The sequence below is a fragment of the Carlito syrichta genome, unplaced genomic scaffold (assembly GCF_000164805.1).
Source record: "Carlito syrichta isolate Samal-C Ts95f unplaced genomic scaffold, Tarsius_syrichta-2.0.1 Scaffold304726, whole genome shotgun sequence".
NCBI classification, from domain to species: domain Eukaryota; kingdom Metazoa; phylum Chordata; class Mammalia; order Primates; family Tarsiidae; genus Carlito; species Carlito syrichta.
This window is the reverse complement of record NW_007248822.1, coordinates 762,473-785,008: the sequence shown is the minus strand read 5'-3', so window position 1 is coordinate 785,008 and position 22,536 is coordinate 762,473. Positions and strand designations below refer to the sequence as shown.

The following is a 22,536-nucleotide window of genomic DNA, read 5'->3' as shown; positions in this document are numbered from 1 at the left end:
TGAGTATGTTATGTGGCAAAAGAGGATTTGGGTAGCAGATGGAATTTAGGTTGCTAATCAGTTGATCTTAAAATAGGGAGACTAACTTCGATGACCCAACTGGATTTAAATGCAGCAGGAGGGGCAGGAGAGTCAGGATCAGAATGATGCAATGTGAGAAGGATTTAACCAGTCATTGCTGGTCCTGAAGATAGAAGGAAGCCATGGGCCAAGTAATACGGACAGCAGCTAGAAGCTGGAAAAGGCAAGAAAGCAGGTTTTCTCCCCTAGAACCTTCAAAAACGAATGCAACTCTGCTAACACCCCGATTTTAGCTCCTTGAGACCCATTTGGGGCATCTGACCTATATTTATAAGATGATAAATTTGTGTTTTTTAACCACTGAGATTAAATTAATTTTTTACAGACACCATTGGAAAATAATACAAGCTCTTTGGTTTCAGTGTGGTACTTTACCATTCACCCTTAGCTTTGCCTGATATTCCCAAATCTAGAACCAATCTGGGACAATTTCTTCTACCTTGAATCAACAAGTCCTACTTATCTTCTGTCAAGATTGAAGAATCCAGGCTTTTGAGTTGGGGAAGGGGCCTATGGAGCAAGCAGTGTTAAGCAGATTTTTCAACTTATTTTCCCATTCCAAGCCCACTACACTCCCCAAGACTATCCAGAGGTACCTTGTGTCCCCAGTTTCTCAAGTTTGCCAACATAATGCAGCAGAGAGAGACTTGCTTTGATTATGGCAGGTAGACATCCTCTTTTTCCATTCTAAGTCAGTCACTGCTCATCCTCATTCCTTTCTCCAAAAATATACGGATATCTCTTATTTGCTACTTCTCTCATTCTTTCTGATCTTTAAGAGTTCATGTTGGGCTGGGCTCGGTGACTCAGCCTGTAATCCTGCATTTTGGGAGGCTGGGGTGAGTGGATTACCTGAGTCCGTGGGTTCGAGACCCGCCTGGGCAACTTGGCGAGACCTCATCTCTACAATAAATCAAAAATTAGCCAGGCGTGGTAGCGCGCGCCTGTAATTCTGGTTACTTGGAAGGCTGAGGAGAAGGATCACTGGAGCCCAGCAGGTCAAAGCTGTAGTGGCCGAGAGCGGCCACTGCACTCCAGTCTGGGTGACAGAGTGAGACTCCAACTCAAAACAAAAAGAAAAAGAGTTCATGTTGGGCACATGCAGTGGCTTATGACTGTAATCCCAGCACTTAGGGAGGTCGAGGCAGGCGGACTGCTTGACCTCAGGAGTTCGAGACCAGCCTGGGCGACACAGCAAAACCCTCTCCCTACAAAAAAAATTTTAAAATTAGCCTGGTGTGGTGGTGTGCACCTTTAGTCCCAGCTACTCTGGAGGCTGAAATGGAAGGACCACTTGAGCCCAGGAGTTCCAGGGTGTGGTGGGCTATGATAGTGCCACTGTATTCCAGCTTGGGCAATACAGTGAGACTCTTGGAAAAAAAAAAGAAATGCAGTTTTGGTTCTTTATTGCCATTTTAGTGGGATTTCAAGAATAATAGAAATAAGTGTCTATGTTCAACTACCATGTTAAACTAGTTTCATTTTTAGCTGTCATTTTACCAAGCCCTTACTGTGTACCAGATTTTTAGATATACCTTCACATAAATTACATTATTTGAATCTTGTAATAACTCTAAGAGATAGGTACTATTATTTGTATCCTCATTTTATAAATAAAACTGATGCTTGATTCAGGTGACAAAGCTAGTGTGAAACAACTGGGATGGAACCTGAGAATTTCTGACTCGAAAACATTTTTCCTGGCCAATTATGCAATCTTGATAACTTGAAAGGGGTTTCACTCTAGAACAGAAGCTAGCAAATTATGGCCCACTAGCCAAATCTGGCCTGCCACCTGTTTGTAAAATTTTATTAGAACACAGTCACACTTGTGTAGTGAAAAACACACACACACATTCAAATTCAAAGTGCTTTTCCATTCTCTCACTCAACAACAATCAACATAGAAGACTTCTGTAAGTGAATATGCAGGAATTTCTCCCAACCCATAAGCAAGCAATCAGTTCTCAGCAGATACCAGCTGGGAACCCTCCAAGTCCGTTCTGACACCATTTCTGTGGAGATAGCATCCGATCCCAAAGGTTGAGTACTCAGTACCAAAGGACCGCCCCCCACTTCAGATGTCAGTAAAGTCCAAGGTTGTTCTACCTGTGCTTCTGACCAACTGGCTATAAATCCATGACCCCTCCTAGGGTACAATGACTTTGCTAGAGAGCCTTGCAAAACTCAGGAAAACACTTCCATATGCCTGTTTATCATAAAGGATATTACAAAAGATATAAATGAAGAGGTGCATAGGGCAAGGCATGTGAGTAGAAGGGCAGAGCTTCTATGCCTTCCCAGCATACCACCCTTCAGGAACCTCATGTGTTCAGCCATCTGGAAGCTCTCAGAACCCTGTCCTTTGGGTTTTTATGGAGCTGTCTTACATAAACATGACTGATTAAACCACTGGCCATTCATGATCAACTTAACCTTCAGCCCTTCTTCCCCAACCCCCATGGAGATTGGGGATGTGCTGAAAGTTACAACTCTCTTACCCTGCCTTGTTTTTTCCGGTGACCAGTCCCCTTCCTAAAGCTACCTAGGGGCTGCCAAACACCAGCCAACTCTTAGCATACAAAAAGACATCGCTTTGGAGAGTTTAAGGATTTAGGAATCGCACACCAGGAAACAGGATAGAAGAGCAAATGTCTATTTCACAATATCCCATCCATTCATTGACTATCTATGTCTGCTTTCGTGCTATAATTTTACGTTGAATAGTTGAGACAGAGGCAACCTAGCCCACAAATTCTTAAGTATTTAGCCTCTGATTCCTTATGGAAAAAAATCTGCTAACTCCTGCTCTAGAAAATAACCTTATTACCAAGTTTTGAGTTCATGGTTTCCTCAAATACTTAACACTTTTATTATCAAATCAAAGGCATCATCTTTATTGTTTCTCCAACCTTTTGTTATCCTGCAGATAGAAATCTTTGTTCACGGTTTAAAAAAAGAAAAGTTTCTAAACCCATTCTCCCTTGTGAAGTTTTCCCCATACTTATAGTTATACTTGCTCCCTTTTCTGTGCTCCCATTTCTGTTTTTATTAGTATAATATTGAATGTAGTTTGTTTCACATACTCATTACTAGTTGTAATTCCCCAGGGATCTAGTAGGTGCTGAGTCTGAGTAGATATTTACTTAATAAGCATTTTTAAAGTACTTTCTAAGTGTCAGTTGGTGTTATAGACACCAGAGACACAAATAGAATATGACAACTTTGGGGTCATACGTATTCTATTTAATCGGGCATAGAAAAAAACAGAAAAGAACCTGATCATGAAGTCTGGGCTTATGGTCCCTGGAACAACTGCCTCAGAATCACTGGAAGTGCTTAGGCCACATCTCAGACTTGCTGAATCTCTGGAAGTGAGGCTCAGAAATTTGTGTTCTTTTTTATTTATTTTATTTTATTTTATTTTTTTGAGTTGGAGTCTCACTCTGTCGCCCAGACTGGAGTGCAGTAGCCGCTCCCGGCCACTGCAGCCTCGACCTGCGGGGCTCTAGCGATCCTTCCACCTCAGCCTTCCAAGTAGCCAGAATTACAGGCATGCACTACCACATTCGGCTGATTTTTTTATTTATTGTAGAGATGAGGTCTCGCTGTAGAGGCGGGTCTCGAACCCGCGGGCTCAGGCAATTCACTCACCTCAGCCTCCCAAAGGCGCGGGATTACAGGCTGAGCCACCGAGCCCGACTCCGAAATCTGTGTTCTTAACACTTCAGATGGCTCTTAAGCAGAAAAGTTTCGGAATCACCGCATCAGTAGATAGAAAAGATTGTTTCTGAATTCCCAAGTATTATGAAAGAGTAAGAACAAATCTCACATCATCTGTCAGTACAGACCAATTTGTACCAAAACGTAATCCTGTGTAGCTCATTTCTTTTGTTCAAAGCTTACTGGACATGCTTCATTGGGAGCTGTGACATTGCTCCCATCTCTTACCAATTGTACTTATATTGTGAACCCAGTACCTGGCACAGTTCCTGAAACATAGTTGATATCAGTACTTTGTATTGATCTGCTCACTGTCCAAGGTAAAACCTCTCTAAGTTGTCCCTTGTGTGCACACATAGGAGTTTTTCCATTTGTACACTGGAATGATTTGAGGATCATTTGAGAACAAGGAAGATCACACACCCAAGCAAATGTGTGGTCAACACTTTGTTTCTCTCCCTCCCTCTACCTCTCAGATACATTTTTCAAAAAATTATCTATCTCTGAGGATAACAGACCACTTGCTTATATGTATCTACCAGACAGACTTATAACAATGGACTCTTGCTAGACCTGATGCAGATCTACTCCTCCCACTAGAACTCTGAATTATTTTGCTGGAGGCTACAACATTCTGAGTCGTTTGTTGGGAGTTGACGGGAGGTGGGGATAACTCACCCAGTACAAGCTGAGCCGCTGTAGCTTGTTAGGCTAGCCTTTGATACAGACTGGTTGGACGAGTTCTGGATCTACAGAAGAACCGGTTTGACTGGCCTGTTATGCCAACACATTCTGGTTTGATTCCATGTTCCACAGACGGCAGAAACCTGCCCAGCCAGTTAAATGAAAGGCATATTAGGTTATCCATTGCACACAGTATAGAGCTTAGATGCAGCAGAACTCTTCCACATAGCAGAAGTGTCTAGCAACTCTAGTGTGGTCCAGAGAGGTGGCGTCCACTGATTTAATGTTTAAGTTCATAGCTTCAGGGAAAGTGAGCAAACACCTGCTGCTTTTGACCAAGAGCAGAGGTTTTTCTAAATAAATTGAAGGGTAAGTTAATATATTTTTTATATTTCTCAATTCTCTTTGCATTTGTGAAAAGTTAAATTGAAAAATGATGTTTAGGAAGATACCTGTTTTTAACATGGTAATACCTGTATTATTCCTTTTCTGTAAAGCGGATTAGATATTGTTTTATAGCACTTGCATATATGTTCATTGATTTGTTTGGATAAAGGTTATTTAGTATACAATACTCTGTTGCTATACTTTTTTGTAAGTTGGGCATGACTATGGTAATTTAAAAAGTTGGGTTGGATAATTTTGCTAAGTAAATTTCACATAATAATGATTCATCTTAAAACATCTACTTCTTTGATAACATACTATTATGTTTTACGGGTTCTTGCTATATAGTAACAATTTTATATGGTAGATCTAATAGTTGATAAATAATAATTGCCTTTTTAAGGCAAAAAAAGAAAAAGAAAAAGTATTGGTCTGTTTAGTAATCCTAAATACATTAGAGGAACAATTCACAGCAAGAATTGAGGAGTGTGAAAAACAAAGATTGTGGAATCTGGTAACTGATTAACTATTGGAGCTCAAAAGCACTTGCTGAGCTGAATAGAAAGGAATGAAGACAGGTTTTGTCATGCCTATTAGGTCTGAAAAATGTTTTAGGCTAAAGAATACTTGGATCTTCCTTTCATTATATTATATTTTAAAAATCTTTACCTCTCTCTTTCTTTGATCTAATTAATTTATTTTAGTAATTTGTGTCATTTAAGATGAAAGTTACCAATCCCTTTAGATTTTATTTTGGCGTACCAAACTACCACCTTAGTTATTAATATTGGTTATATTAATATTAGATTTAATTGAATGTATTTAATTTAACATAACAGCTAACATCTAAATTTATCTGGGAATTTTAAAATGTTTAAACAGACTCATACTGAATACTGTCCTGTCAAGAGCTATCTGTAGGTCATTGTAATAGGACTTTGCCTTTAGCTGAGCAAGACTGATGCATCCTTTATATTGTCCCTAGTGTCTCTCCACTTTGTCATTATGTTCAAATTCAAAAGCTATAATATTATTTTCTAACTCAAAGGATATAATATTTGTTTATTTACAATGTTAATAAAGGATAGATTTAAAAATGTAAATAAATGCTCGTTTTTTGAAGAGGAAAACCTGTGGATGATTCTTAGTCCTACTTCTAGGCAGCTCTGCATACAACTTCTGGTAATTCAGTTAAATGTATTGAAAGTTACGTAATGTATCTGCAAAAGGAATGTGCTGATTCAGCAAACCAAAATTAATTTTATTCAGCATAAACTATATATTGACAAATATTTCATAATATGGGTCAAACCTTTCAATTGGTGAAAGTTTTTTCAATCAGTTTTCAGGTAAGGTACAGATATATATCAATAGAGCATGTTGCTAGTGTTTCTGGTAATTATACTGTATATAGTAATTTTAAAATGTTAAACCATACTGTGTTTAAAATACAGGACTTACTTTTAAATATAAACTTAATTTGAGATTCTAATTTACTAATTGAGCATTTTTTATGTTTATGGTTTTGAAGAAAGCAATTTAGGAATTGGACATACATTTCATATAAAATTTATGAGTAAAATTTCAAGCTTAACACTAAATTTTGGAAAAAGATTCTAGTTTCATTTAATGAGATTTTCATTTTCAAATATATATATAGATCCTATTAAATATAACTTTTATATAATTTTCCTCTAATGAATTTCTTTAAAGTATTGATACATGGTGATGTTTTGATTAAAACTAAGGATATATAAATGTATCCATCAAATTAAGAGTCTATAAGTTGTGTGCGTACTTTATATAGAGCAACATCATCTCAGTACCCAGTCAAAAAGCATTCTACTCATTTAAAATTTTTTGCTCCTAAAGTCTGGTCAAGGATGCATTCCTTTGTCTTTATTCCTAGCCACATAATTTCACACAACTCATTTTGTCAACAAAACTAGTTTTCTTAACTGTAACCTCGTTCCTTCTTGAATATCTTCATATGTTCCCTACCAAAAGTCCTTAGAATTATGACGTTATTTACCTAGAAGGACTCTTAAAGAATAGCAGATGAATCCAATTCCTCATTTCAGAGTTAAAGAATGAAAAGTCCCAAAATATAGCTAAGTTATATTTTGAATATAAATAATTTATATTTTATATGAATAATTTACATGAATAATTTAAGGGTAGTTTATAATTTATATCAATAATTTATATGAATAATTTAAGAGTAGAGCTAGGACTAGAACATCCAGTTTTTCTGAATACCACCCAGACACGCAGTTTTTTCACTCACCTACACTGACTCTTCTGAATAATACATGAAATCTGATCTATGTTTTCCAAAGCATTTGCAAAAAGGTAGAATTGTGTTGTATGGTTATGCTAATGAATCTTTGGCAAACTAAGAAATTGTTTACTTTTATATTTAAATCTATACCCTTATTGGCCCCAAACATTTTTGGTACAATGGCTAAGTGCATGTGGTTGCTATTGGTAATGAAGGTAACTAGCCCTTCAAGCACTAATCTGTTAATGCCATCACACAATTTTGTCTCAGACTGATGAGGGCCTCACATTCCTTCCTGTTTGCCCAGACTGTAGATCCTGCTGTCATTTTTCTGACTTAATATTGCTTTAAATTATCTCAACTGTCTGTTTTCTTGGTATGTATGTATTTTTGTATTGCTTTAGTCATTCTTATATGGTTATTATTCAGGATTTGCCTAAGTGGTAAGTATAGTACTCCTGAAATTTGGTTAGAATTGATAGGAGAATTTCAGTAAGGTTATGAAGACCAGAATTGCAGGATTCAAACCCCATTTTAGAGGTTATAGAAGCTGGTTTTTAAGGCACAAGCTTCGGTCACAAGAAGTGCTCTAAATGTTTTTAACTTGAGGAATTCTTAGGAAATGGAGTTATAGAAAGTTTGGGAACCAAAGGCTCAAAAATTTCCATTTTGATTTCTGATACTTAATGTTAATTCTAATCCCCTTATTTTTTCACAGGTAAAATCCTACCTGAGAGATGATTCTAAATTTGGCATTTTAGTTTGGTCCAAGCGGACTCTGAAAAAATAATCACATTTATTTGTTTCTTACTTTATAAGAGAAAGGGGCGTATGTTGGAAACTATGTGGGCTCTAGAGTCAAACTGACATGGGCGATTGACTCTGCTACAAACTGGTTGACGCTTGGGAATTATTTAACTCTGAGTTCTTTTTTTTCAATCTGTAAATTAAGGACGCTAATACCATTCTTTTTTTTTTTTGAGTTGGAGTCTCACTCTGTCACCCAGACTGGAGTGCAGTGGCCGCTCCCGGCCACCACAGCCTTGACCTCCTGGGCTCCGGCGATCCTTCCGCCTCGGCCTTCCGAGTAGCCGGAATTACAGGCATGCGCTACCACGCCCGGCTCATTTTGATTTATTATAGAGATGAGGTATCACCAAGTTGCCTAGGCGGGTCTCGAACCCGCGGTCTCAGGCAATCCACTCACCTCAGCCTCCCAAAGGTGCGGGATTACAGGCTGAGCCACCGAGCCCAGCTTTTTTTTTTTTTTGAGTTGGAGTCTCACTCTGTCGCCCAGACTGGAGTGCAGTGGCCGCTTGACCTGCTGGGCTCCAGCGATCCTTCCGCTCAGTCTTCCACGTCGCTGGAACTACAGGTGCGCACCACCACACCTGGCTAATTTTTTGAATTATTGTAGAGATGAGGTCTCGCCAAGTTGCCCAGGCGGGTCTCGAACCCACAGGCTCAGGCAATCCACTCACCTCAGCCTCCCAAAGGTGCGGGATTACAGACTGATCCACCGAGCCCGTTTAACATTCTTTAAGAGTCGTTGGAAGGATTGAAGGAGATACCATGTGAAAACACTTAACACATTTCCTAGATCATAGTAGGTATTCATTCAGCAAATAGCAGTACCCTTCCCACCCCTTTGATAGACTATATAATACATCTCAACAAATAGCTTTAGTAAGAGAATCCAAAGTTTAACTTAGAATATGCATTTTATTTTTGTCAGAGAGAGAAAAATCAAATCAAGTGACCCGCCTGGGCAACTTGGCGAGACCTCATCTCTACAATAATTCAAAAAATTAGCCAGGTGTGGTGGTGCGCACCTGTAGTTCCAGCGACGTGGAAGGTACTAAGATTTAATACCAGAAAACTTTTTTTTTTTTTTTGAGTTGGAGTCTCACTCTGTCGCCCAGGCTGGAGTGCAGTGGCCACTCCCGGTCATCGCAGCCTCAACCCGCTGGGCTCTGGCGATCCTTCCACTTCAGCCTTCCGAGTAGCCGAATTACAGGTGTGCGCTACCACGCCCGGCTCATTTTGATTTATTGTAGAGATGAGGTCTCACCAAGTTGCCCAGGTGGGTCTTGAACCTGCGGGCCCAGGCAATCGACTCACCTCAGCCTTCCAAAGGCGCGGGACTACAGGCTGAGCCACGGAGCCCGGCTAAATAATTTTTTAAAATGCAAATTTCAGTAAGCTATACTAATGGAAGACAGTGTGACATGGATAATTCTTTATAATACGGTCTGATGTCACTTAACGATGGGGCTACACACACTCTGACAAATGCATCAATAGGCGATTTCTTGATTGTACAACATTATAGAGTAATACTTATACATCATAGCTGGCTGACCTACTAGCATCTAGGCTATATGGTATAGCCACTTGCTCCAAGGCTATAAAACTGTACAGTACACTACTGTACTGCATACTGTAGACAATTGTAACATGATGGTGAATATTACTTCCATATCTAAACATGGAAAGATACAGTAAAAATACAGTATTATAGGCTAGGCTCGGTGGCTCAGCCTGTAATCCCAGCACTTTGGGAGGCCGGGGTGAATGGATTGCCTGAGCCTACTGGTTCGAGACCCGCGTGGGCAACTTGGCGAGACCTCATCTCTACAATAAATAAAAAATTAGCCGGGCATGGTAGTGCACGCCTGTAGTTCCAACTACTTGGAAGGCTGAGGCGGAAGGATCGCCGGAGCCCAGCAGGTTGAGGTTGCAGTGGCCGGAAGCGGCCACTGCACTCCAGTCTGGGTGACAGAGTGAGACTCCAACTCAAAAAAAAAAAAAAAAATACAGCATTATAATCTTATGGGACCACTGTCATATATGTGGTCTATCACTGACTGAAATGTCGCTATGTGGTGCATAACTGTATCTTACTTGTACCTACTACCTGAGTTTTCCTGAGTCTAGTTATATCTGTTATCTCATATCTCATTTGTTGACCCAGAATTTCTATATGCTCCAAGAATGGTGGTCTTTCTACTACCAATTGAATTATATCATCACGGCTCTAAAATGTGTTTTTCTTCCTCTGGAAGGTTCTCTTCTGAATTAAATTTATTATAGGTTAATATTAAATTATGTTGCATTCTCCTGATAGTAAATAATGATGAGGAGAGTGAGCCCCAAATGCAGTGGGCAAAAAAGTTAGAATAGGATTTAACATTTCCTAAAGATAATAGTAAATTAGCCTCAGACTGATCAATTGATTCATTGATTAGGGGGTGGAGTCAATGAGCAAAGATCATACAAGTGCATGCCGTTAATCCCAGCTACTTGAGAGGTTGAGGTAGAAGGAGCACCTGAGCCCAGGAGGTCGAGGCTGCAGTGAGCAGTGAACAAGCCACTGCTAATTGTGAAATGTATTGGTCAGAAGAGGGTTCAGAATACTGTGAAAAACATTCAAAGAGTATGCCTAACTAAAACTGGGCTTCCAACGACTGAATAAAGAACAAAGAGTTAATATAGAACAACTAATAGCTCCATTTATAACACAAACTGGTTTTTGTTTTTCATTTTTCTTTAGGCTGATTCTCCCCTGAGTAACACAAACTGATCTTTTTTTTTTTTTTTTTTTTGAGTTGGAGTCTCACTCTGTCGCCCAGACTGGAGTGCAGTGGCCGCTCCCGGCCACCGCAGCCTCGACCGGCTGGGCTCTGGCAATCCTTCCGCCTCAACCTTCCAAGTAGCCGGAATTACAGGTGCACGCTACCACGCCCGGCTAATTTTTTTGATTTTACTGTAGAGATGAGGTCTCGCTGCCCAGGCGGGTCTCGAACCCGTGGGCTCAGGCAATCCACTCACCTCAGCCTCCCAAAGGCACGGGATTACAGGCTGAGCCACTGAGCCCGGCTCCACAAACTGATCTTATTGAACTCTTATAATCAGCCTTAATTTCCTGAAAAATGTTTAATTGCCATACAAATAAGCTTTCTGATGATGCTATCATTTCCACTTTTATTCATGGTACATAAGTTTTGTTTTTCACTTAAATTGTGGAGATTGTATGTAGATGGTATACTGAAAGACAAAAGTGCCACTTCCTCAGTTTAGCCCACTAATTATATATTCTTATTAAAACTATTATATTAGCCAGGCTCGGTGGCTTAGCCTGTAATCCCGCGCCTTTGGGAGTCTGAGGTGAGTGGATTGCCTGAGCCCGCGGGTTCAAGACCCACCTGGGCAACTTGGCGAGACCTCGTCTCTACAATAAATAAAAAATTAGCCGGGCGTGGTAGCACGCACCTGTAGTTCCAGCTAGTTTAGAAGGCTAAGGCGGAAGGATCGCTGGAGCCCAGCAGGTCGACAGAGTGACTCCAACTCAAAAAAAAAAAACCAACTAAAGTTAAAACCAAGTGAGTAATATAAAGAGGCCGGGCACAGTGGCTCATGCCTGTAAACCCAGCGCTTTGGGAGGCCACGGCGGGAGGACAGCTTGAGCTCAGGAGTTCAAGACCAGCCTGGGCAACATAGCAAGACCTCGTCTCTACAAAAAATTAAAAATTAGCTGGGCATGGTGGTGCATGTATGTAGTCCCAGCTACTCAGGAGGCCGAGGCAGAAGGATTGCCTGAGTCCTGGAGGCCAAGGATGCAGTGAACCGTGGTTGTGCCACTGCATTCCAGCCTGGGTGACAGAGTGAGACTCTGACTCAAAAAAAAAAGAAAAAGAAAAAACAAATTTCCACAAAGAAAGAGCACAGTGTCTCTGAAATAAAAATCGGATTATCTTTTAAATCTGATTTCCCAGAGTGCTGTTTGCTAGCTCAGTTTATCAGAACATTTGGTTAATTGGTGCCTGTGGAGCTAATTAGCTTTTCATAGTCACAGATTATACCAGCAGCATTACTACTGTAATAACCAAGCAATGTTTCTCAAAGAGTAGTCTCTGGACCACGTGGCTTAACTGGAGGATGCCTGTTAAACTTGCAGAGTGGTAAACTCGTTCCAGACATTTCACATTAGAATTTCCAGTTGGAGACTGGGTGCAGTAGCTCATGCCTGTAATCCCAGCACTTTGGGAGTCTGAGGCAAGAGGATTGCTTGAGCCCAGGAGTTCGAGACCCGCCTAGGCAACATAGTGAGAACTTATCTCCACAAAAATAAATAAATAAATAGATAAATAAAATAAAAAATTAAATAGGCACGGTGGCATGCACCTGTAGTTCCAGCTTCTTGGGAGGCTGAGGTAGAAGGACTGTCTGAGTCCAGGAGACTGAGGCTGAGGTGAGCCATGATGATACACCACTGCCCACCAGCCTGGGCGACAGAGTGAGATTCCAGCTAAAATAAATAAATAAATAAAAAGAGGCCAGCATGGTGGCTCAGCCTGTAATCCCAGCACTTTGAGAGGCCAAGGCGAGAAGATTGCCTGAGCCCGGAGATTCAAGACCAGCCTGGGTAACTAGGTGAGACCTTGTGTCTACGATAAACCACACACAAAAAAACTAGCTAGGTATGGTGGTGTGCATCTGTGGTTCCAGCTACTTGGAAGGCTGAGGTGGAAGGATTGCCTAAGCCCAGCAGGTCAAGGCTGTGGTGACTGTAAGCATGCCACTGCACCCCAGCCTAAGCGACAAGAATGAGACTCCAACTCAAAAAAAAAAAAAAAAAAAAAGATTCTCCTGTATATGAGAGGATGAGCAAGTGGTTGAGTCACTTCAAATCCAACCCACTAACACAATCAGAAAAGTAACTTCAAATGCACATGTTCAACCAATCTTGGGTCAGCATTGACATCCCTACAAATGACAGATACAATTAATCTAACTGTCTCATCCATGCAGGCAGACTTTCAAAAGTTAAACTTTACATAAATAATTCAAAAATAGTAAAATAGAAATCTCATATTTCCCTTTTACCTTTTAGTCTACATTCTCTACAGAAAATAGAACCCCAGTTCTCTGGCTTATATACAAGTCCATAGTTTGGAAAGAATCCCAGAAACAGCAGCAGGGGCTGGAAAAGGAAACAGGACAGGAGGGAAAGTCACTACAAGAGGGCATTCTTGAATTTATCTCCCATTTTGAGCAAAGAGGGCTCAAGCCCACTGTGTTCTTTGGAGTCATGGAACCACCTCAGAATAGCCTGCAGGAAGACACAAGAGAAATTATCTGCTAGTTCTGACTTCTGTTGTACCCTTGTTTACATGAAGGTAAATCCCAGAGAAGCCCATGGGATAGAAAGTCAGGGGGCAGGGTTGTCAGGCTTCCCCTGCATGAATCTGACTGCCACTGAAATAGCCGGAGGAAGCAGGGCCCAAGAAGTGCCCAATATATCATGTGGACAAATGTGGTCAAACTGCTTTTTCTTTAGTTTTTCCAATATAATTCAAATATGCAATACAACTAAGATGAATTTTCCGAGAAGTGAATACAGCCAATTTCAAATGGAGAATAAGGAACTTTAGCCTACTTTTGTCTGATGTATTTGATCCATTCCCACAAAACCTGAGATGCACAGAAACTTGATCTTCTGTGAGAAAGGTATTTTCTAATAAACTACAATTATTTCTTGAATTTGGTTGCCAATTTTTAAAGGGCCAAACAGCAGCAAAATGAACAATTAGTATGTACTCTGAAAACACTTATATGTCCAGCGTTGAGCCAATGATTTTATTGTTTAAGCTTCTACATCGGTAAAATAACAGTAAAAGCACATTGACTACATTGGACCCTCAAGTAACACTTCTCATTATACTGAAACAGAATTTTGAATAGTACAAGTTTATCTTGGACTGTGTTCAGGAGGGTCTGGTTACAAGAAGTAATTCATTCTAACCTATAATGTGATCCTGGAGCTTGGCTCTGAAGAATCCATTACATGAAGGCTCTGTTCAAGCAGATTTTAAAAAGAAAAAACTGAACAGCTACTCATGTGCTTTAAGTAAATGCCACATTTGTGTATAATGTATAGGCTTAGTTTAGAGAAAGTAAAGGAGAAATAGGTGCAAATAAAAAAGAAATATGACTAAAAGCGTATCTTTTTATTTAACTAGAATTCTGTTAAAGTAGAATCATTAAATATGAGGTGTTTGTTTGTTTGTTTGTTTTTGAGTTGGGGTCTCACTCCGTCGCCCAGGCTGGAGTGCAGTGGCCGCTCCCGGCCACCAGAGCCTCGACCTGCTGAGCTTTGGCCATCCTTCCGCCTCAGCCTTCCAAGTAGCCGGAACTACAGGCACGCACCACCACAACTGGCTAATTTTTTATTTATTGTAGAGATGAAGTCTCCCCAAGTTGCCTGGGCTGGTCTCGAACCCACGGGCTCAGGCAATCCATTTGCCTTGACCTCCCAAAGCACTGGGATTACAGGCTGAGCCACCAAGTGCGGCTGGGTTTTTTTTGTTTTTTTTTTTAATAACTCTCCTTAGAAGGTTATAAAGTAGCTAATGAATTGAATATTGATGGAATAGGAAAATTGAAGCATGAACAGCAAATAAGAAAAAGTGGGGACACACTGCTGTGCAAAGACCAGTAACAAAAGTATTTTCAAAAGGAGAAATCAGGTATACTTAAGACTTCTTTAAATAAGCTCAGATCACAATCTGAATGACTTACAAATCATAAGTCACTGTTAAATAAATGAACACTAACCCTAACCCAATTCCTGAAAAAAATACATAACTTAGTTTCTCCTTTCTATACAATTTTGCAGTTGGGCTAGATGATTTTTTTGTTAAGTTCCTTGGGATATCATAAAAATGATAACAACAACCATATAATAATACTATCTGACTTACTTAAACTCAATTCTATAAATCAAAGAGGATAATACATGCAAAATCACTTAATAAATTTTAATTTATAATAACTTATAGTTTGTATAGAATTACATTCTCACAATTTGCCTAGCAATTCCACAGTTTCACAACTTAAGCAACTGGAGAGATCACTCTGATTAGCTGTAGTTCTTAAACTCATCTACTATTAACAAGTTTCCTAAATTGTTTGGCTGCATATGCATGCTTCATTTAATCCTATCAACAATCCTGTAGGATACCTAAAAGATATATATTATTATCTTCATTTCATTGTTAAACAACCAATGTGCAGAGAAGTTACATTATTTTCTCAACAATATTAGAATTAAAAATTATAACTCATTCAGCAAATAAGATGGAGCTGCTAACTCATTTGCTTTCCCAGTATCAATCTATACAAATATGTTACCATGCACTTGCAGTTTCTAGGATTCACCATGATTCCCCACGGCATGACCTTTGCACATGCTTTCTGCCTAGAAAGCCTTTTGCCATTCTGCTCCCAGTAGGCAAGCTGCTTCAAACTTCTCTGAATTCTTCTTTGAGAAATTTTAAATATATTATTTCATTCTTACAATAACTTCTTTGAGTACAATAAGTATTAATATTTTCCCACATAATGAATACTTATGTGTACCCCCGAATCTAAAAAAATTGATAAATAGATAAAAAAATAAACATTAATATGCAGAAGGCTCGCCGGAGCCCAGCAGGTCGAGGCTGCGGTGGCCAGGAGCGGCCACTGCACTCCAGTCTGGGTGACAGAGTGAGACTCCAACTCAAAATAAAATAAAATAAATAAAATAAAATAATATTATCTTCTTTCAGTTAGGGAAGTAAGATTTGTCTAGAAAATATGCAGATCATCAGAGATAGGGCCAGAGTTTAAACCTGGTCCCCAGCAGGGCTTGGTGGCTCAGCCTGTAATCCCGCGCTTTGGGAGGCTGAGGTGAGTGGATTGCCTGAGCCCGCGGGTTTGAGAACCACCTGGACAATTTGGCGAGACCTCATCTCTACAATAAAAAAAAAAAAGAAAATTAACCCGTCGTGTTGGCACACGCCTGTAGTTCCAGCTACTTGTAAGGCTGAGGCGGAAGGATCGCCAGAGCCCAGCAGGTCGAGGCTGCGGTGGCCAGGAGCGTGCAACTGCACTCCAGTCTGGACCACAGATTGAGACTCTGAATCAATCAATATATACATATATATATAGCAAATAAACAAACAAAAAAACCTGTCCCATTTCCCAGCTCAGGACTCTCCACAGTACCGTAACGCTGGAAATATGGCTATGTGCCATCACTGATTATAAAACATGATCACAATTTTTGGAGCACTTCCTGCTCTGATCCCTTCTGAGACTGCAACATAATTCAGGGCCCTACAATCTATTTCTTTCTTTCTTTCTTTTTGAGTTGGAGTCTCACTCTGTCGCCCAGACTGGAGTGCAGTTGCACGCTCCTGGCCACCGCAGCCTCGACCTGCTGGGCTCTGGCGATCCTTCCGCCTCAGCCTTCCAAGTAGCTGGAACTACAGGTGCGTGCTACCATGCCCGGCTAATTTTTGATTTATTGTAGAGATGAGGTCTCACCAAGTTGCCCGGGTGGGTCTCGAACCCGCGGCCTCAGGCAATTCACTCACCTAGGCCTTCCAAAGCAAGGGACTACAGGCTGAGCCACTGAGCCCGGCTAATCTATTTCATTTTAAATTTAGTTCATGAAAGAATCCACAACTCAAGACTTGGAAATCTAATATAAACATTCTTGCTAATTCCATGAGAAGACAACTCATTTCTCAAATGTGCATGCCTATTTTAAGACAAGTAAAAGAGTATGTGTGTCAAAAATACTGAGATCAATTATTAATTCAAAGAAGTCTAAAAAATGAACTGGGATGATTACAACATGTGTTTCACTCTAACTGTGAACTGAGAGAACCCAGTTCAGTTTCCTCCTCTCGGTTATGAGGATGATTAAATTCCTAACAAATTTAAAAGCTCTTTTAGTGATCTCAAACAGTGTAAAGCTTTCTAAGTAAATAAAAAGATATACTGGGACTGCAAATTAGCCTCTAGGTAATAATTTTTCGTCAAAATTTAGAAAGCTTATTTCATTATTTTCTCAAAAATATTTTCTAAATTAAAAATTAGAGCCGGACTCAGTGGCTCAGCCTGTAATCCCACGCCTTTGGGAGGCTGAGGTGAGTAGATTGCCTGAGTCCGCGGGTTCAAGACCCGCCTGGACAGCGAGACCTTGTCTCTACAATAAATCAAAAAATTAGCCAGGCGTGGTAGTGCGCGCCTGTAATTCCGGCTACTCGGAAGGCTGAGGCGGAAGGATCGCCGGAGCCCAGCAGGTCGAGGCTGCGGTGGCCGGGAGCAGCCACTGCACTCCAGTCTGGGTGACAGTGAGACACCAACTCACAAAAAAAAAAATTAGAAAAGCACAGAATAAACTTCATGTAGATTCTCTTATTCAAAAATAGCATGACGTACTGAAAAGAGTGACTATATATACATATATATAATTCACAACCAGAAAAAAGGGTTGAAGTCTTGGGCTTACTTATCTAGTAGTGTGTACATATAATGCTAGTCAAACCACCTAATTTTTCCAACCTCTATGAAAAGATGAGAACTATACCTGTTTTATCTTTTTCTTTTTTAATTTTTGAGTAGGAGTCTCATTCTGTTGCCCAGGCTGGAGTGCAGTGGCATGGTCACGACTACCACAGCCTCCACCTGCTGGGCTCAAGCAGTCCTACTGCCTCAGCCTCCAAGTAACCGGGATTACAGGTTTGCACCATCACACTCAGCGAATTATTTATTTATTTACTGTAGAGAAAGTTCTCGCCAAGTTGTCCAGGTTGGTCTTGAATATGTGGGCTCAGGCAATCCTCTCACCTCAGCCTCCCAAAGTGCTGGGATTTTGGCATAAGCCACCATGTCCAGTTGTTCTACCTTTATGGTAGTTATTTTTAGGTTCAAAAGAGAAGAAATGTAGGAAAAGTACTTTGCATTTTATCATGTTAATTGTTCTTGAATTAACTTCCTATCAGTATTAAACAAACCACTTCTCAACTCATAGGAATTTCAGAATAGCATTAAGAAATCAAAAAGTGCAACTCTTGTATGGTTTATATTATCTATGCAAAAATGTTTAAAAAGCATTTAGATCAATTTGTACATAGATAAAAAGGAAATACAACAGAGTACCTTGATCTTCCTTTTAAAAATTAGCTTATGTTTCCAGTGTCTTAAAGCCTCTATGTGATTTATCACCCAAGCCAGGACATATTTTAGAGTAATAGGGAACCGTATTAATAATTAAGCTAGATCAATAGGCATTAACCAGGACTGGTAAGCCAGGGCATGTGGTCACCTTACATAAGAGGTCAACTAGATTTCTGAAGAAGAAGCCTATCCATTTCAACATTAATATCCTAAATAGTCCACACAAACTTTCACCAAGAGTATGAAGTGATTTAAAACATAATTTTACTGTACATTTTTAACATTTCTTATTATAACAAGTAAAATTGAAAAAATACTAGCTAAAATTCAGTCTCCTCTAAGAACTGAATTTTAAACACAAAACATTTTTGAATTTTTTACTTTACCTTTGGAAAAGTAATTAGCAAAACTTTCTTAACCCCAGTCTAACATATAGACTAGGAAAAACACAAAGACAATATTTTAAACAAAATCTATTTTTCTCAAGCATGATTATAATAGGGAAAGATTGGGGGGAAAGTCAGACAGTGCGTTGAAGATATATCTATAATTTGTGAGGCATAGTATCTTAAAGATCACAACTATTTGCGAGCAGTGAATAAATTAATCAATTCATGGATGAAAAAAATTACCATTTAAGATGTGATTCAATTTGTTTAAAGTGGACAAAGTGATGAATATTAAGCATGTTTGCTCTTGTGAGCCTATCAAGGAATTCCTTAATTGACTCCAAGTGTCAGTGACTTGTTCCTACAGATAGCCCTTCATAATATTTTCCATTTACATTACAGTAAATAAATATTATTCTCACAGCTTGTGCCATGGTAGTATTACACATATGTATGCATGACAATGCAGTATAGTACTTTATTTACTGGATGAAAAGGTAAAGATTTGTTTTCTAAGACTCTCAAAGCAAAATAAACTTTTCTACTCTACAGTCTTAGTGATCACTCTTGTGATCAGTTCTTTCATGGTCTCTTCAGCAATTAAGTTCTAAGGTATTGCCGGGCTCGGTGGCTCAGCCTGTAATCCCATGCCTTCGGGAGGCTGAGGTGAGTGGATTGCCTGAGCCCGCTGGTTCGAGACCTGCCTGGGCAACTTGGCGAGCCCTCATCTCTACAATAAATCAAAAAATTAGCTGGGCGTGGTAGCGCATGCCTGTAATTCCGGCTACCCGGAAGGCTGAGGCGGCAGGATCGCTGGAGCCCAGCAGGTCGAGGCTGCGGTGGCCGGGAGCGGCCACTGCCCTCCAGTCTGGGCGACAGAGCGAGACTCCAACTCAAAAAATAAAATAAAATAAAACTGCTCAACCTAACTGGAATCTTGGCACCATCAACCCAAATCATAAAGAAAACATTTTGGTACTTGGAGCAAGATCACTAACTAATGTCTACTCCCACTCACAAACAACATTTACTAATTACTGTAAATAATTTTTTAAAAATTATTATCAGGTGTTCATTTAAGTTGATGCAAATGTTGCCAGTTAATATAATTTTCTTTTGTCTTAAATCTTCTCCTCCCTCTTCTCTCTCAAACAGCCTTTTGTCTGTTCTTAAAATAGTTTTGACTGTGGGTAGGAACAGCTCACCCCAGTTTACCAGTATTGTGTGTTCATGTTAGAGATGCTGGAAAGGGTCATGTAAATAACTCAAAAGGATTGCTTCACTTCTTAATCTTGTGCCTGGAGATATTGGCACTCAGTGATGGGCTGGGGGGAGAGGATGATGGCGGGGTGACACAAAGATGAAAAATGCCCAAGTATCAGAAATGGTATTAGACTGAGACTCAGATACCCATGTCCCAGCTCCATTCTGGTTCTTTAAGGATATCACATAACCTCACTAAACTCATGTGTTCATTTATTGATTATATTTGCTGGGCTTGTGCTGTCCAATACGGTAGCCACTAGCCACATACAGCCATAAGCACCTGAAATGTGGCCAGTCCCAACTGAGATGTGCTGTAAAGGTAAAATACACGTTTGATTTCAAGGACTTTGTACAAAGAAAAATAAATGCAAGAAGTCTCATTAATTTTTATATTGAATACGTGTTGAAATATTCTAGATAAATTGGGTTAAATAAAATATATTAAGTTAATTTCACCTGTTTCTTTTTACGTTTAGAAGATGGTTACTAGAAAATTTAAAATTACACATGTGGCTCTATGGGATAGTAGGAAAACTGAAAAGTATAATGAAAGTATGGTCTCTGACATCAAGGAGCCCACAGACTGACGATAAAAACCTGAAAATAATCACAATATAACGTCATTAATTACCGTGATAGAGATATGTATTGAGGGGTATGGGAGAATGAGGAGGGACATCTGTGAACATGGGTAGGAATCAGATGCTGGAAAAGTGTTACGTAAATTGCCATAATGGATTGAATCACTTCTTGATTTTGTGTCTGAAGATATAGGCACTTGATGCTGGGCTGTGGGGACAGGATGAAGTAGGGAGTGAAGGGTGGAGTCTCCTGGAAGAGGCACTATCTGAGCCTTGACGGACAAGTGGAAAGATGAACTGTAAAAGGTGGGGGTGTAGGTAATCCAAGAGAAAAGCATTGAGCCAAGGGAAGGGGAGAGGAATAGAAGCAGTTTCCTACTAATAAAGGACAAGAGCAAGACGTGTGGCAGAGAGTGTGTGAGGCTAAGAAGGGTTTCTGGGACATTCTAAAGAGATGGAATTTTAACCTTCAGACAATGGAGGGTCACGGAAGAGTTTTTTGTTGTTGTTTTTTTTTTGAGTTGGAGTCTCACTCCATCACCCAGACTGGAGTGCAGTGGCCGCTCCCAGTCACTGCAGCCTCCACCTTCTGGACTCCGGCGATCCTTCCCCCTCAGCCTTCTAAGTTGCTGGAACTACAGGCACGCGCTACCACGCCCGGCTAATTTTTTTTTGATTTATTGTAGAGATGAGGTCTCGCCAAATTTCCCAGGCGGGTGTGGAACCCGCGGGCTCAGGCAGTCCACTCGCCTCGGCCTCCCAAAGCGCGGGATTACAGACTGAGCCGCCGAGCCCGGCGTTTTAAGCAAAGGAGGGTTAGGATCAGAAATAACAGTTTAGCCAGGCACGGTGGCTCCTGCAATCCCACCACTTTGGGCAGCTGAGGCAGGAGGATTGCTTGAGTGCAGGAGTTCAAGCCCAGCCCGAGCAACATAACGAGACCTCATCTTTAAAAGACGAGTGTGTGTGCCTGTAGTTCCATCTACTCTGGAGGCTGAGGCAGGAGGATCACCTGAACCCAGGAGTTTGAGCCTGCAGTAAGCTGTGATCATGCCATTGCACTCCAACTTGGGTGATAGTGTGAGACCCTGACTCAAATAATAATAATAATAATAATAAATAAATAAAATAAAGAAATAATGGTTTACCAGCTGTGTGGAGAGTGAATTAAGGTGAACAAGGCTGGGAGCAGGAGGCTACTGATTAGGTAACATATATTAGGGCCTAAACTATGGCAATAAAATTTAGGAGGGATCATCAGTAGAATTTAATGACTAATTTGTCCTGATTCCATGGAAAGGAGTTTGGATCTTATGTAAGGTGATGGGAAGACCTGAATGTTTTGAGTAGGGGACTGATGTTCTGACAGATTTTAAAGGACCACTCTGTCTTTGGAGAGTATACTGTAAGGCGGAAAAAAGTGGAAATAGAAAGATAATTGATTTAAACAAATAAAAAAGGAGGTTATTGCCATCCAAGGGGTCAGTGGTAGGTTGGACCAGGATGGCCAAAGGGGGTGGTGAGAAATTGGACTCTGGTTGTATTTTTATCTGCAAGATGGTATCGCCCTAATTTGCAAGGTTGAGAAATGAAAAGGGAAGTTGAGAAAGCTTACACTTGCTGAGCGCAACCTAGGAGGCTAGGCTGTCTGCTGACAGTGAGCATAACTTACAGAGGTTAGAGGATTGAAACCAGTGAAAGTCTGGAAAACAGCAAAGGAAATGGGAGGGGCTGAACAAAGGCCATTTGAAGAATTAACTGATGTCCTCTGTGAGGTTTGAAACCACGTGACTTTGGGATCCAGTTGCACCTGACAGGTGATTTTCCTTCACAACAGTCAGGTGTGGGAGTTAAGCATAGATTATAGATGTGGAATCAACAGAATGTTGTTTGTAAAATGGTTTGAGTTTGATGATCTATGAGCTCCAAAATTCTACTTTTAAGAATCTTAGAGTCTACACTGCTATCACACATTTTTTTTTCTTGTGGCTAGATATACATAACCTAAAATGAACCTTTTTTTTTTTTTTAGTTGGAGTCTCATTCTGTCACCCAGACTTGAGTGCAGTGGCACGCTCCCAGCCACCACAGCCTCGACCTTCTGGGCTCCGGCGATCCTTCCGCCTCAGCC

General features: G+C 40.3%; 1 protein-coding gene across 1 annotated transcript in view; it reads left to right on the top strand.

Annotated features, from left to right (window-relative positions):
• Positions 1–4,670: 4,670 nt before the first annotated feature.
• The window catches only part of RBBP8 (RB binding protein 8, endonuclease), a 131,683-nt gene continuing 113,817 nt past the window's right edge, over positions 4,671–22,536 (top strand). Inside the window, exon 1 of the mRNA XM_008060777.2 lies at positions 4,671–4,857. The gene's annotated coding sequence lies outside the window, so the exon portion shown is untranslated. The remainder of the gene's footprint in view (positions 4,858–22,536) is intronic.